This window comes from Etheostoma spectabile, chromosome 20 (assembly GCF_008692095.1).
Source record: "Etheostoma spectabile isolate EspeVRDwgs_2016 chromosome 20, UIUC_Espe_1.0, whole genome shotgun sequence".
Lineage (NCBI taxonomy): Eukaryota > Metazoa > Chordata > Actinopteri > Perciformes > Percidae > Etheostoma > Etheostoma spectabile.
The window spans coordinates 17,439,683-17,455,968 of NC_045752.1; the positions used below are offsets into that span (position 1 = coordinate 17,439,683).

The following is a 16,286-nucleotide window of genomic DNA, read 5'->3' on the forward strand; positions in this document are numbered from 1 at the left end:
TGCATTTTTGAGGAGATAGGGATGATCGAAAACTTGGCATGTGATGAAAACAGGAAGCTATTGTAACTTTATAATAAGTCGCACAGGTGGTACGTTTTACGTGATGTACAAAATTTGGCAGAAACATGAAACAGAAAAAGAAACAAGAAACTTAAAAATTAGTCTCATGGTCCCATGCTTTGGGCCCAAATGGAAGTTTGCCATTTTCATTTAATTTCCGTTGATGCAGATTGTTTTCTCCTCTGTGCGTCAACGTGAGCATGATTAAATTTGACATGCACTGGTTGAGGGAACTTATTATTGCTTGAAATAACTGTGTGTTACAGTCCCACATGCCCCAATGACAAGACCATCCATTAAATCCACATTTTAAGTCAACATTACACAAGCATTTTTTCACAAGCAACATTTTGGCATGATGTCCCTGTTTGCTTTTTATTTACAAAAGCCCGCGCATCTTTCTAAATATTCAGGGTGGGCATAAATAGCTACTTAACATCATGCTCATTTAGTTGTTTATGTGTTGGATTTGCAAAGCTGAGATAACTAACATCCAAGAGTTCTTAAACTGTTCAACAATTGTGTAAAGACAATATATAAATATTTGTTTACATGCAGTAACCAGACAGACTGTGGTCCGTGGCAGACTAAGGCAATAAAGAGAAAAAATGACATTGACCACAAACTACAAAATAATTGGAAACACAAAGGTATACAGAGAGCTAATCACAAGAAACAAAACACAGCTGGAGTAGGCATGCACTGACGTAAGGAGGGAAACACAAGGATTGGCTAACAATGAAGACAACAAAGGTGTGGTTGGCTACAATTCACGGGCAAATCAAACAGGACTAATTGAATTGAATTGAATTGAATTGACTAATACAGGTGTGAAGGGGAGAAATTAACAAATAAGAAAGCACCCAAAACAAAACCCCAGACCTTCCAAAATCAAGCAAACACTAATGAGGCTCAATAAAAATGAGGTAGAACTGGAACTACAGACACAAAATAAAAAATAATAAAAAATAAGTTTCGAACCTGACCCAACACACAACCTGTTTGGTCTGGATCATGGTTGCTGAACTCTGGACGGGGTAAATATATAAGGGTGCTGTTAAAATATGAATAAATTAAAATTCAAAACATTTAGACCACAAGTTCTTACCTACATCATCAACATTATTCACTGGAGGAGACTGGAAAACATCACAAAAAGCAACTGTGCTTACATTTCCAAATAGGGAAAAGTCACCAGGTGGATTCATTGGGTATAATATCAACCATTGATATCTCAAAAGTGTTCTCTATTAAGTTATTTCTTCCTTTCTGTAAAACTATTTGTCCCACCATAATGTTACTTATCGTACTAGTGGTACACAGACTTAAACACTCATTGTGACAACTGACCACTGTGGTAGTTTGGTAAGCGGCTCATTGAATTAGAGTTGAAGATAATCCAATCCGAGCCCAAATAAGGATGTCCCAACACACAACCTGTTCGGTTTGCATCAGGTTACTGAACTCTGAGGCAGGGTAAATTAAATAAATGTGTTAAAATATTAGCATCTTAGAAAATTGTTATTGCTAATGTGTTGGCAAAGTATTCACTCTTTTTTTTAGCTTGGTTCTTTTGTGTTCACCAACTCCTGAGGGAAATATCTAGCTATTTTGCTGCTAAATGGTCCATTATGTTTACCAGCTAATCACTAACTCTGAGTGCTGAGCAGGTATACAGTGGGTTTATCACGTTTTATCACTGACACACAGCTGCCTACAGGAGCTGGAGACAAGGTTGTTGATGGCTTTGAAAGTGAAAGAAAACAGTCTTATGGAATCTTATGGAAATTTTGCTTCTGTTGAATATGTGGCTCTTCAGTTAAGGTCCTCCCCTCAAGCTATATTTTTAAATATCTACAGGCCACCTAAATACTGTGCAACCTTTATTGAAGACTTCACTGAACTGCTGTCTATAATCTGTATTAACTTTGACTGTGTAATCATTGTGGGGGATTTTAACATTCATGTTGACGACCCTCAGGACAGGGGGACCAAAGAACTGTGTTTTGTTTTTGAGTACTATGGACTGACTCAACATGTGACGGGGCAATAAGAGGCCTACTTTGGACCTGATTGTCTCCAAGGGTCTGAATATTTTCAAGGTTGTGGTGACTGATGTTGCTCTCTCTGATCATTCCTGTGTTTTCTTTAAAGGCACTATCTCTGTGCACAAAAGTGTCCAAACAATGTTAATCAGAAAACGGTATATCTGTCACTAAACTTGTAGATAATTTTAACAGTAAAATTATAAATGTTATTGAGGCCATTGCTCCCACTAAGGTCAAAGATGTCTCTAGTGAGAAAAGATCTCCTTGGAGAAATGTCCTACTGGTGAGAACAGAAAAAAAGAGAGTGTCGGAAAGCTGAACGAAGGTGGCGAAAAGCTAATCTCCTGGTCCATTATAACACCTATGCAGAGAAACTGCAATGATCAAGCCACTCTTAAAAAAGAACTATGTAGACAAGTCACCAATGAGCAACTATAGGCCGATATCAAACCTTCCGTTTTTAAGTAAAATCATTGAAAAAGCGTTTTTTCATCAACTCAAGTCTTTAATGACATCCACTTTAACAAAGATAAGTGGCAACATTTCATTCTTATTATTACTTGATCTCAGTGCTGCATTTGACACGGTCGACAATGACATATTACCAGACCAATTGGAAAACTCGGTTGGCATTTCTGGCTCAGTACTAAACTGGTCTGAATCCTACTTTACAATAGAGACTACTTTGTGGCTACAGGTAATTATGCATCTGAGCATACAAATATGACGCGCAGAGATCCCCAAGGCTCCGTTCTGGGGCCTCTTCTGTTTAACATCTGCATGTTTCCACTGGCTCAGATTATGGAAAACAACAAAATAAGTTACCATAGTTATGCGGACGACCCACAAATTTACATAACCTTATCGCCAGGGGACTGTAGTCTAGTACAAAAACTGACTAACTGCATTGAACAAATTAATGACTGGATGTGCCAGAACTTTCTTAAATTAAATCAAAGAAAAACTGAGGTGGTTGTTTTTCAAGCAAAAGAGGAACAATTAAAAGGCCGCGCTCAACTTAAAACAACAATCAGACCTCTCAGGTCGATTGGGACAGGTCTGTTTTCTGTCCCCTTGGTCGGAACTAAATAGGGGGAAGCAACGTTCAGTTTTTATGCTCCTCATATCCGGAACAAACTCCCAGAACCTGCAGATTCGCTGCCACTCTCAGTTCTTTTAAATTAAGACTGAAGACCTTTCTTTTTTAAGTTGATCTCAGGGCAAGAAGTAATGCAAAAAGGACAGAATTTAAAAAAAAAGTATTTATACATATGTCAGTTTGCTTCTTGCGGTGGTAATTAATAAGTCAAGGCTGGCAGCACTATTTTTACTTTTTTTTATCTATCACAGCTACATATATGGACACTACAATAGCCTTGGCAGGTGGGAATATGAAAACCCATTGAAACTTGGAAAGCCAAGACTGCATACTGTACGTTTATGTGCTAAATCTCAGCCACCATGCGTGTTTAAAAAAATGTGCACTTGTTTAAATAGAATTGCAGAAGGGTTGTCATATGCTCATATTTCAGCATGTTTTATACACGCTGTGTAAATACCCACAGATAAACTGAACAGTGGTGTTACTTTAAAGAACGGCAGATTTACCTTTCAACCTCATCAAGTTGTCCTTATGTTCAGTCATTGTCCATGTGACTTAACATCATCATTTTAATAGGAAGAGAAAACAAGAAAACCGGTAAAATGTTCATGCAATTATTTACACATTCTTGTGTTTGCTGAAAGGAATTTGTCTGCTATCTCTGCAACAGCTGGCAGCTGTAAATAGGGCTTTGTTGAGAGAAAGCTAAAGTGTTGAGCGCTGCTCTCGGTTTTATTTTGTAACACTCTGCATGGCCCGCAGGATTAAGAGCTCTCCTGTGCACCCCGGCTCACGTCATCTCAGTTTAGGACTTAGCACTCCTAGTCGAGAGCTTATGAAAAAAAACGCAACAGAAATGTGTGTGATAACAGTTAGAAAATGTAATATTAAGTAATATTGCAATTGCGCTTCAGTATGCAACTTTTCCTACAATCACTTTCATTTACAATGACAAGTAATAAATCAGTCTATACTATGACCAATTAACGTTGGATACAGAAACATTGCTGTTTCATGTGGCCATTCCCATGTGAGATGAGATGAACTGATACAGTATGTGTACCATATATTTATTTAGCTATTTTTTTGAAAAATCTTCAATTACAGTAGAACACTATAAAGTCTCACTTTAAGCCTTGTAAACATGTAATATAATCATCATGACTTAACTTAAATCACATCTGAAAAACAAAGCACTGCAGAACAACAGGCTTGGTGTGAATATAAAACTAAATATGAATCTTACTGATCTCCAGTCAATACCTGACTATTGCTCTGCCAAACTGAACATATTTTGATGACGTAAAGCCCAAGGCTAACATGTGAACATGTTGATTTAACTTTCTCCTTTTTTTAAAGAGGGTTTTTCTTTTGCATTTTTGCTTTTATATGACAGAGGCAGACTGAAACGGGGGAAGAGAAGGCTGTGGAATGCTACTGTCACCGCTCTGTTTCCAAGGCATTACGTTGATGTAACGTTTACATTTCTTCCCTAACACACTAGTGTGAACACCCATTCAAAAAGGAAATGATATAAATGAATCTTACTGATCTGCAGTCAGTATTGTAACAAATTACACAAACTAAAGTGCACACTGAACATGGCTCAACCACTCTCAAGAGTTCATATCCTTGTTGTAAACACATTGTTTACCGTTTGCCTCCAGGTGGGAAGTTGATGCTCACTTTGGGGCAAATCCGCTTCACTTTGCCCACTTCCTCTTTAACTCCCGGTCTCATCTTCTACAGTATCTGCTTCTTGTCTCTTTTCTCCCTCTGCCTCTCTATTGCTCTTCCATCTCCCTGGCTTCCTTTCCCTTCTTTGTTCTCTCTCTTGAAGGTAGGAACATAAACCAAACAAGAGCACGAAGTTGAGAGCCAAAAACATTACATTTAGTTTATCCTCATATACAACCTAGCAATGCATTATATTGGAGGTTAATGTATACAACCAATTTTCTCTATCATAAGAGACTCTAATGGCCAAATGGACACACTCTCTTTTTACCTCCCTCTTTCACTGTCTCTCTCTCTCTTTCTCTCACTCACACACACACACACACACACACACACACACACACAAAAACTATTTTCATTATTGTTTAGAACATGGTGCATGAATATAGGCTACATGACGTGGCTTAACTAATGAACAAAAAGAAGGAAAAAAAACATTTGACCGGCTATTTTCATGTGTTCAGGGTCACAAAAAAAATTTCTGCATTTGATACGTGATTCTTTGTAGGTTCTCCCGCGGCGACGACTTTAACATTTCTGCCTCACTCCAACTTGACTAAAGAGTATGTCACACATGATCCTATATTTACGTTGGCTGGACAAAAGAGTGTAAAGCTAGGTACTCATATGAGTCCCCAGTGCACAGTGAAAATACTGTTAACATGACTCTTGCAAATTATTAATTAAAAATTATGTTTAACAAGCAAAATGAGTTTTGAGTTGCTGGTTAATAATCATTTGGTAAAAGACAACAGACATTCTTCATACTAAAAGGTTATGTAAAGTAAATCTGCACCTTTCAGGAACTTTTGAATACATAACACACTCAGCTGGTGCTGTCCTTAAGGCTGTCACTAATCTCCTGTGGTTCTCATTAAAACTGAAATCCATTAGATATTAAAATGAAGTTAGTGGCTGTGCTTGACAGACCACTCTGCTTTAGTTGCTCTACCTTACCTTATACACACTCAGTGATGCATGACCAAACAAAGGCAGACAAATGATGCCAAAGCCTTTTTTAATTAAATCACAGAGCTGCATCTCTCCGCTCTGTTGTTAGAACACAAGGAGAGCAGAATGAGGCGTGCAAGACAAACATCCCGATGATATTGTTTACGCCTCTTCCCAGCCTTCTCCAGCATCACCTGGAGAAACCCATTCTCTGACAGCATGTTTTCGCTTTGAGAAAATGTATAGCCAGTGATGTGTGTTTATGCGGGAAAAAAGGCCAGTCACCTCCCTAAAGCTTAGTTTCCCTGCTTTTAAAAACAATGAGGGTGAATGCTGAAGCTCTGCAGGCGAAATGTTCTTTTTCCCATCCCCCTGATGTGTTTATCAGGTGCTGTCGTGGAGCAAAACTCCAAATCAATAAAGCAATTAGTACATCCCATCCCCTGACTCTCACCAGGGAAGATTTATTGTTTGTGACAACAGCTGGGGCACACGGGGACCTCATCATTTCTATATGGCTGGCTGGATATTGAGAGCCACACAGGTCCATGGACCTGATGCTGTCACCGGGCACAGGCGTGCCATCTGAGGGGGGCTGGAACAGCACGGTCTTTTCCCATTTTACATATCAGAGAGGCCTGACCTTTTCCACATGTTTCACTAACAACCCTCCAGCTCTGGAAGATCTGCTGCGGAATGGCAGTTCACTGTTAATCAATAGTGACTCCTTGATCTTTATTGCATTTTCCATCTGATTCTAAATATTCCCTCAAAAAATAAGTTCCAAAACAAAGTTCTCCACAGTCAAAACTCAAAAGGCATTTATTTAATAACTAATTATAAATCAATATATTTATGGTAAAACATGTTAGGATTATGACACTAAAATCCCAATCAAAGCCACACATTTTGGTTCAATAACTGCATTGCGTGACCCACAATGCTTTTTATGACTCTGGAACATGCCTAGGAATCATTATGTTTTTAGGTTTTCTTCTGCTGTACTTTTATTGGTACATTACAAATATAACAGCTAATATATTAGCTAATTCTGAATTCTTTGTAGTGGTTCTATTGTGTTGAAATGTGAACAAATATAGGCCTAAAAAACAGGGCCAGTTGTGGTCTATAGCACACTGTAGTTCTGTTTCCCTGACTCAAGGCATGTAGTTCAAAGTAGTTCCAAAACCAAGAGCATTATTGCGTCCCAAATAGAATAGGTATAATAATTTAACTAATAGTTAGTGACAAAATCCATTCATACTGACGTTTTATTTTGCACTGTCGATTTAAATCTTTTAACACAATTAAGGCTTAAATTCCTCAAACAAGGCTGCTATGTACGGACATTTCCCATTTTGTTTCAAAAAGGGGCCTACAATAAATTGTAAATGTAAACTGATCTGAGAAGCCAATATTTTGGAATTCAATCTTAAAATAAATAAAGAAAAAAAAGCAGTAAAGGCTAAGGTTCAAAGGGTTTTTAAATACGTACTTTACACCCCCTGACATGTTGTTTTAGTAAACTCCAGTGGCCTAAACAAAGTGTCTACCCTGTGCTTTGTGACCATGGTGGGAAATCTGTGGGAAAACCGTCTCCTTGATTTCATGTTGGAGAACCAGGAAATGAGTAGCGGGAACACTACTGAGCCCCAACGTTTTGATGTTTGAAAGTCTCTAGGTTTTGAAATAAATGCAAATGTAAATGTAATTAAAAACCAAATCTGTTACCAAATCACAACTCTCTCCCCATATGTCATTTTATCAATGGGAAACATACATGTGTACAGAAAAGACTAGTAGTTGCGGCGCCGCGTCACACACGTTTCTGGTGCGCAAAAACAAAGAAAACGCAGCCGCCACGCAACCGATACGCAACAGAAATGCTGTACCCATGCTGCGCAGGCAGTGTGCAGGAGGCCTTGTCACTTTGTATTGACATAAACTCTATATTTTAAAAGTTAGTTGCTCTATGGATATGAATTATGAAGTTGATTGCATGTTAGAGTCTTTACCAGAAGTGAAACTTCAAGGCTTTTGAATCTACAGTATCTATTCTTTAATCCTAAATATGTATGACGGACCCAAACCATATTGTCATTAGAGCAAGATACTCTTATCCAGAAGGGGAGCCCAGCATGAACAATCCCTAGCATCCACTTTTAATGACTGTGTGCAGCATGCAATATAAGTCACATGTTGAAGAGGAAACAGGGGAAAACACACAGAAGAATAAAAAGACAAAGGAGTCATGGTGAGGCCCCCCCCTACAAAGTTTGGAGAGAACTGAGAGGCAACATCGAAGCTTCTGTGAAATTTCAATGACTAAAAACAAATCCAGTGAAGTTGTTACGGAAGTTGTGTTACCCTGAAGTTAAATCTTGATGCACATGCATAAGACCGTTTGACCAACCTTCTTTAACCTCCATTAAACCCCTTCTGAGCCCAAACCTCCACCCACTCCTCATTTTTACCTTTTTTTCCACTTTCCTTCCATTTGCATGTAACAAAGATCCCTATTGGCAGAAAGCAGTTCGTTTTTATATCTATTCATTAGAAGGTTGTCATTTCAATCAAGTTGGGATAAAAAGAACAGATGGTCTTTATTTGCCGTGAACTTGGCGTGAAGACGGCGTGCACCTGAGGATTAACTATTGGATGATGAATAAATGTGAATCGTGCTGCTGCCTCCTTTGAGAAATCACTGCTAACACTGTACAGCAAGTCGGGCATCTTTAATTAAGTCCTGCTGAATGAATAGCATGTGTTCATGGCTGACCCTGGAGGCAGCTGCTTTCTGGCGGCTAGAAGAGCAGCGTCATTCTGACCTGTGCTGTGGCTGCTAGCTCATGGGTCACTCTATTTTCAATAAAATAGCCTTAGTATTTGTTGCTTTGTCATCTGCCGCAGCTCGTTTTAGTGATTCCTGATGAACACTGCACTCCGCTCTCCATTAGTGAAAGAAGTACAAGGCACCCAGACACCACATTCTCCTCCACAGTGAAATCTGTCTCCTCTGAAATGGACTTAATTGTATAAGCTTGATTAAGTGTCCCTATCCCTGCCACTTGCTTTTGTATTTGTGAGTTGGACGTAAAAGCTGCTAAGCTTTTTACAGCATGCTCCCTGTCGACCCAGCGAGAGGAGACAGCTAGCTGTCCTGATTTTCAGCACGCACTCAGGGACATCCACTGTTGAAGGTTGCTGATACTTTGCAGCAATGGATGAAGCCATGATTCACTCCTCTGTGGCTTTGCTCAGAAGCACGGCAAAGCTTCAGCCTTGGGCTGTTGCCTGTAATCTTTTGAATATTTCAAAATGTGGGAGACAGCAGACGGTCTTGTTTGGCTGTTTATTGCGGGTTGCAATGTTGCAACAAAGTGCCTGTGACTTACTAGTATCAGTGGCATTGTCATTTGTTTTTGGTAATATCACCAACATAATTACACATTCATTAGACAATTGTTTGTTGCTTTTAGTGTTTCTTCCCCCATAAACCTTCTATTATTTACTTCATCTCACCCTTTAGCGGCCTCTGGTAATCCCCAAGTCAGTGATACATATCCCCATAGTCTGAGCAACACATACATTCTCACAGACTCACTTGTTGAACGAGTCTACAGGGAAAAGCTGTTGAGGTGAGCTGTTGGCAGACAATAAAATCACATTGGCATCTGTTTCTCCTCCCTGTTTACAGCTTTATTAAACCTTCTTAGCGTTAATCATAATGTAAATAAGACATGTATGCATACACGAACAAACAGATGCTTTCATGTTACACAAAGACATTGGAAGACAAACAATTAACAACAACCTTCAATGAGAGTCAAAAGACAGAGCTGGGACACATTAATCCATCCTTGTTGCATCACAGGACTCAGGTTCAAGAACCTTTTGTGCAAACATCTGAACTGCAGAGGGTCTTTTGAGAAAGAGAAACTGAGGGCCAGAAGTACGTACATTTGCAAATGGAGCGTTATCAGCGCCTGGGCCAACCCGCAGAAAGCCCACGCCGTAATACACCAGCTTACGTAACACTTCATGCTACATATAGGCATTTTGTAAGACTGAAAGATGGTCTCCTTTTTCTTTGATAGATAGTGACTTATTGATACAGACAGGAAACAGGATGGGGGAAATCCTGGGAAGCTGCCGTTGCATGATACCACTCGGCCAATGCAACGTCCCATGCTGCTTTCAACAAGATAGTTTTCAGTTTGGCCAGGGTCGTGTTAATTGTTAATTGTTTTAGGTCATGCTTGCAGCGTAGCTCTAGGGACAATTTTCGTCAGTTGGGCGGTCCACCACTTTGGTCCAGTGAAACGTATTTCTAAATCTTCAAGATATTTGGTTCCCTGGGCGCCCGGGTAGCTCAGTTCTAAGATACATACTGCATACTGTAGGCCTAGTCATTTGATCCATTAGTAATATAAAATATTGCAGCTTTACAATTGTCAGTGAATTAGCATTTAGCTTAAAGCACCACAGTGTACACTATAAATACACACTTACTGAGCCACTTTGTGATTGTAGACTCTTAGTGTTGTTATCTATATCCTCAAGTGCTTACTGTTGCACCTCCCATTTATTTGCTGGCTGCTTAGATCACGATACCTGCATAAAGTATAATTCATGCCATAAATGCGCTTATTATTTGCCTTGTAAATAGCCTCACAGCTCTATTCACCATTCTGAATCACAGTGAGGTGAAAGATTGTAAAAATGACAGCTACCACACTGGCTTGTTTTACATTTCTGTATGAGTGCAAGGCAACGGGGAAGCGACACGTCGTTTTATATCTTCAGTTGCACAGTGTCGGCCTGTAAATCCCACAAGGTTGTATGCTGTATCGTAAGATATAAACATAACAGAGTGGATACTGGCCCGAGGCCTCAATAATGTGACAATGTCTGTGAGCTTAGGCAGTGTCAGGCCATCAACCACATCAGCCGTAAGGAGTGGTTTCACATTTTGGGAATTCTTCTTATTTGAGTTTTTGCATAGAGTTACATGAGAACAATAGTAACACCCTCAGTTCTGTACATTAAACATAAAGCTACCGCAAGTTAGTCTAGCTTAGACCAAAGACTGGAAATAGGGGGATACAGCTATCTAGCTGTGTGAACAATTAATTTCAGTCAATATTATGTGAGGTTTTCTTTTGCAGAGTGCAAATATTCCACCAGTGCATTTTCCTTCAGGAGACATTTTGCAGGGCCTCCGTCACTGTGTCCAGAGCTTAGCCCCAACCAAGATGATTGTGATTGGTTTAAAGAAGTGCAAAAGCCTTTTTTTCTTGTATGCTGGAATGCATCTGTGATAGAGCCAGCTCTTACTCCACAACACTGTGGAGATAGGTCAGGCAATGTGAGACTATGTCTTGTTTAATCTATCTAAAAACAAAGTGTCAAACAAGATGTTTAAAAGGGGAGTTGTCCGCCTGACTGTTCATCACAGTGAGTTGCAATGAAAATATGTGTGCTAAGTATAAGATTCCTATTTCTTCATACATGAGAGAGGTCTTAGTCTCTTTCAACTCTAAGCTTACATTTTCTAGCAATAAATTCATTTTTGGAAAGGGGCTGCATGCAAAATTTTGGAAGGTCATATTTTCCGTTGTTGTTCACAATGTTGCAACCATAGAGCTTCTGATTTGTTATACAAACATATTTGTAAAATGATGGATAGATATTTGACACTTAACCCATAAGCCTGCATCTACGCATCAGGGGAGCATTAACTCCATGAAGCAGATGGATTTCTTATATGCTTACATCCAACTAAGTAAACATGAGGCGGATTCTGTCTTGCAGCAATGTCTTCTTTCTCCCGCAGAGCCGACAATTTCCTGGTTTCCTGCCAAAAACAGTCATTAAACGAGCATTCAAACCATTTTGTGATGCGTTTTAATTGGAAGATAATGGACTGGAAGCACATTGTCTGCTCAGGTCTGACATGAGGTGAATAATATGACTGGAATATGTTTACTACTAATTGCTGACTGAACTCCAGGGTGACTGAGCAGTGTGTGACACTGGCATGGGAAGCACAGCACAGGGAAATGAGTCAGTCTTGGATGGACTTACTTGTTGCAGTAATGCTTGCCTGGTTCTCGTTCAGCTTCTGGTGTGTGGAGTAAAGCATAAGCAGAAAGGCCGAGACAGATTGCGGCTGGGAAGCTACTGAGTGATAATGAAACCAGTTAAAAAGTTGGAAGGGCACAAGGGATGAGCAGAAGGGACGAACACATACTCAATACATGCATGCACAACTAAATGTTTTCTGGGTTGGCGGACACGTTACTCATGGGACAATTTTCCAAACCCAACTGGACAGCTCTCCCTATTATTTCATTGTAATCAGCCATCCCCTAAACTGACTGTGTCTGAAACACATCAGTGGTTTGGACTGTGGAAATTGGGGCTTAAGCAGACCAAATAGCCCTTTTATTACATAAGGGACTGTTTTCCCGCCGCCACCCCAAAAAAAATTCACATCATCCTTCTTTCCCGTTAAAAACACCTCTTCTTGCTTGTCACTCACTGCAAGCCAGGAATCCAATTTAATGGATGTATTCACACAAACCTGTTGCCGATGATGTGGGGAGGGTGGAAGGCAGCGATGTAAGAAACAGGAGCCCTCTCCTCATTTTAATGAAGATCTTGAACTCCTTCAGGTATGTGTGGGTGGCGCCACTGATGACTGCCAGTCGACAAAAAAGAAAAGCAACAGGATCTGCACTGGTGTGATGGCAATTATTGTTGAAAGTCTGAAGCCTCAATTAAGAAGTAGTTTGAAATGTAATCACATCTTCAACTGTTACTGTGTATACTGTAGAAATGCTGTCATTTAAATAAAAGTTTTGATCATTAAGAATTTCAAAACCCTATTTTCAAATCCTATTCATGATTTTTTTCAGCAGCCAGCAGAGCCTGCCTTTCCCAAGTGGGGTACGGATAGCATACCCAAACACAAGTGTGCCTGTGCACACTTTACGTAACATAAGTAACAACTTCTTCAGTCTTCTTCGTCATTGCAACACCATGGCGTCATCAATCTACTCATCTTCCTTTACACTGCCCCCAGTAGTGTGTACACATCACTATCATTTCAGCCATGTTGCCAGGCAACAACAATGATCTGTGATTTCTTTAAGTCCAATGCCAACATCTTAAATTTGTAAATTAATATTTGATGAAATTAACATATGATGAGGTGACTACAACACTAAAGTTCCCTGGAGAGTTTTTGACCCCTGTGAGTGCTGTGGAGTTTATTTTATGCATGCATGCACATGAGGACATGAGAACACACTCACATTATATGAGCATGTGGCCGATGCAATACACGCTCCTGCTGTCGCTTTCAAACTATTCTGCTGATGAAACACAAAAGCATACTAATGTGCCAACAAAGGCAGTGAAGAAGAAAACATTGCACATTGCACGTTTAACATATGCAGAGATGACATTCCAACACTATGATTCCACTATGATCAAACTGTGTCTATATTTCTTATTAAATTAAACTACTGATATACAGGAAAAGACTTAATTACTGTCAATGAGCGTTTCTGTTTTTATGTCTTGTTTCCAACACCTGCGTCCTCTTATAACAGCTGACCGTAAACGACAACAATCCCAAAGCAAAAGCTCTCCGTCTTGCCTGTGACTCGCACAAACCTATGCCGTGTGTGTGCAGCAGGTGTAGCCAGTTAAAAGATACATTCTGCAGCACATATGCTCCGCGTACGTTACGCAAACGTTGCACGTTCAATGTAGCCAAAGCGATACAGCCTTTGTCAACATCATTTCCAGGTAGGTAAAACAAACAGCAGGCAGCTGTTTCAGATGTACACCACCTGCTCCGCCCCAAAGGACAGACAGACAAGTTAGTGATGAGCTTTTTGGTAAATTTGGTGGAGCATTTTCAGCTAGGTGGTATTCAGGAGGTGGTAGAGACCAAATCAGAGCTAATGTGGCGGGAATATTGGTCTTACATCCATCAGGTGGCCAGCACATGATTCTAAACACATGCCAATGTTGTTAGGAAACAGTTGCCTATTTTCACTTAGAGTCACAGTTTTCCATATCAAGTTTATGTGTGATTATATTTCAGTGCAGTGTTTCTGCTGGCCAAAAACATCTAACTTTTAAACTGTTGAAAATGTTTACTGCAGGTGTAATAACTTTAAAATGTTATGCAAGAGATTTTTGCATACAGTAGGAGTTGTAGGACATGTGTCAATGTTTTTAACCCAACCATAGCCTTAAACAATTGGAACTGATTCTAGTTTTGGTAATGATTAGAAAAGGTGCCATTTAGGGTGGCAAGTAACTTTTTTCGGTTTTATAATAGTTTAGTCAATTAAACTTTAGAAGACTAGAAAGTCTATCCATTGCAGTTTATCATAGTCCAAGTTGACATTCTTTAAATGTCTTGTTTTTCTCCAGCATTTTTTTATGACTCAACAACAAAGTCTGTAAGTCTGTATAAGGCTATACATCATTGTGTCCTGCTCTCACTGAAAGATTTAAGAGTGGTGGTAGTAAAAGGGCCTCCACCACTATTTAGGCACACCACTTTTGGCCAAAGTATTTTGTCTGTAAAGGGAACTAAATATTGGAATAGCCTACCCTCCACCATAAGGGACCATCCCACATACATTAATTTTAAAACTCATTTGAAATTCTGTCCCTTTATATAATAACAAATTAAAATAAAAACATGTAATTGATTGTCAAAATATTGTCCAATACATTTTCTGTTGAGCGACTAGGCCTAATTGTTGCAATTCTATTGCTATTTCTAAACCCAAGCTTAATGACCCGATGGTATTTGGAACTGAAAAAAATAGGCCATTGGGTTCTACATGCAAAAGATGTTGATGCTTTTCTAACTAAAATAATTAGGCAATCATGTTGTTTGTTTTTCAACGAAATGACATTTACATAAGAGCAATCTGTCAGGGCAGAGTTGCCACCAGCTGCAATGAACAAGTCATGCACCAGCATGGTAATTCAATATATCACAAAATAAAAGCCCAGTAAAAAGACCCTCATCAGTCAGTGGTCCAGTGAGATCAGCTTTAGTTTAGATCTCCGGACTTTATGTCTAGCCAATTTTTTTTTTGTCCTTGTTCTGTTCTCTTGTTAATCAAACACACAGCGCTGTAATATTTTGACAATGAAGTTTGAGCTTCTGTGGGTGGCGGTAACTGTGCCTAAACCTGGAGAGAGTGAGAAAGAGAGAGAGCAATCATTGCCACCACTGCTGGTCCTTTCTGATAGCTCCTATTTCATCAGACCAGGGGGAACAAGGCCATGTTGTCACTGTGCTCAAAGACACAATAATGATGCTGTCATTTCAGCACCACGGACAGCGACAACAAGGACGATGCGCATCGGAACAGACTATGCACAAAGTCCCTCAAATTTCCTCCCTGGCTGCACAAAACGTCAGTCATTAGAAGCGACAGAGGCTTTTTGAGAAACCTTGCAGGCTCTTTCATATCAGAGCTCTGAATAATGTGTTGTGCCCCTGAGGTTGGTTCATGTTTGCTATGTTCATAAAATGATGCTTGAATATATTGTCTGAGTTGTATTACACATGCGGCTAAAGGCTAGTACCTCTTTTGAAAAGCACTGGCATTACCTAGAATGAACCATTCAAACTTGCCACTGGCATTAACTTTGCATCAAGCACCAGAAACTTGTTTAAATTTTGCTTACATTTTATTTGACAGTACGCTAATAAGATGTGATAAGCCATACTTTGTATCAAATTAGACCATAATTAGAAATAATTTGGTCTTTGTTAGACAATTGTACGGAGCCCCAGGGGTGACAGGGAGGGGGGGAAAAAATGAGAAAAAGAATATATTAAAAAATAAATAATTATCAAAAAAACATGTACTGGGGACAAACACTTTTACAAAGATCTTGACTTTCTTTTGCGAGATATTGAGTTTTATTTGCGAGATCTCGCTAGCTAGTAGCACATATCTAGCTAGGTAGTAGCACGAATCTAGCTAGCTAGTAGCACGTATCTAACCAACTAATAGCACAACATGATTTCATCACCTTGGCTGTCTAAATACATCCGTTTATTTTGATAAGCATAACTAATTAATACATGCCAAAGTGAAGTGTTATAATGGACATTGTCGTTGACTGTTGATGTCAATAGTGCTAGTTTTTGTTGTCGTAGCAACATGTTTGTTCATGAGCTTCTTTTTTGTGTCTCTTACAAGTAAAGCTAGTGCGTTCTTCTAATCCATCCATGGTATAGCTAGCTAGCTATGTGGCGAACGCATGAACTCGCCGTTTCATTGTATAATATATTCACTAACAGTAAACGTGTTTTTGTTGTTCCTGATCGTTTACAT

General features: G+C 39.4%; 1 long non-coding RNA gene across 1 annotated transcript; it reads right to left on the bottom strand.

Annotated features, from left to right (window-relative positions):
* Window positions 1-2,996: 2,996 nt before the first annotated feature.
* LOC116670287 (uncharacterized) lies at window positions 2,997-13,681 on the bottom strand. Its single transcript, XR_004326992.1, has 4 exons — window positions 13,533-13,681; window positions 9,707-9,712; window positions 4,419-4,421; window positions 2,997-3,006 (listed from the first exon to the last, which is right to left on the bottom strand). It is a non-coding gene; the product is annotated as an uncharacterized LOC116670287 (long non-coding RNA).
* Window positions 13,682-16,286: the final 2,605 nt, after the last annotated feature.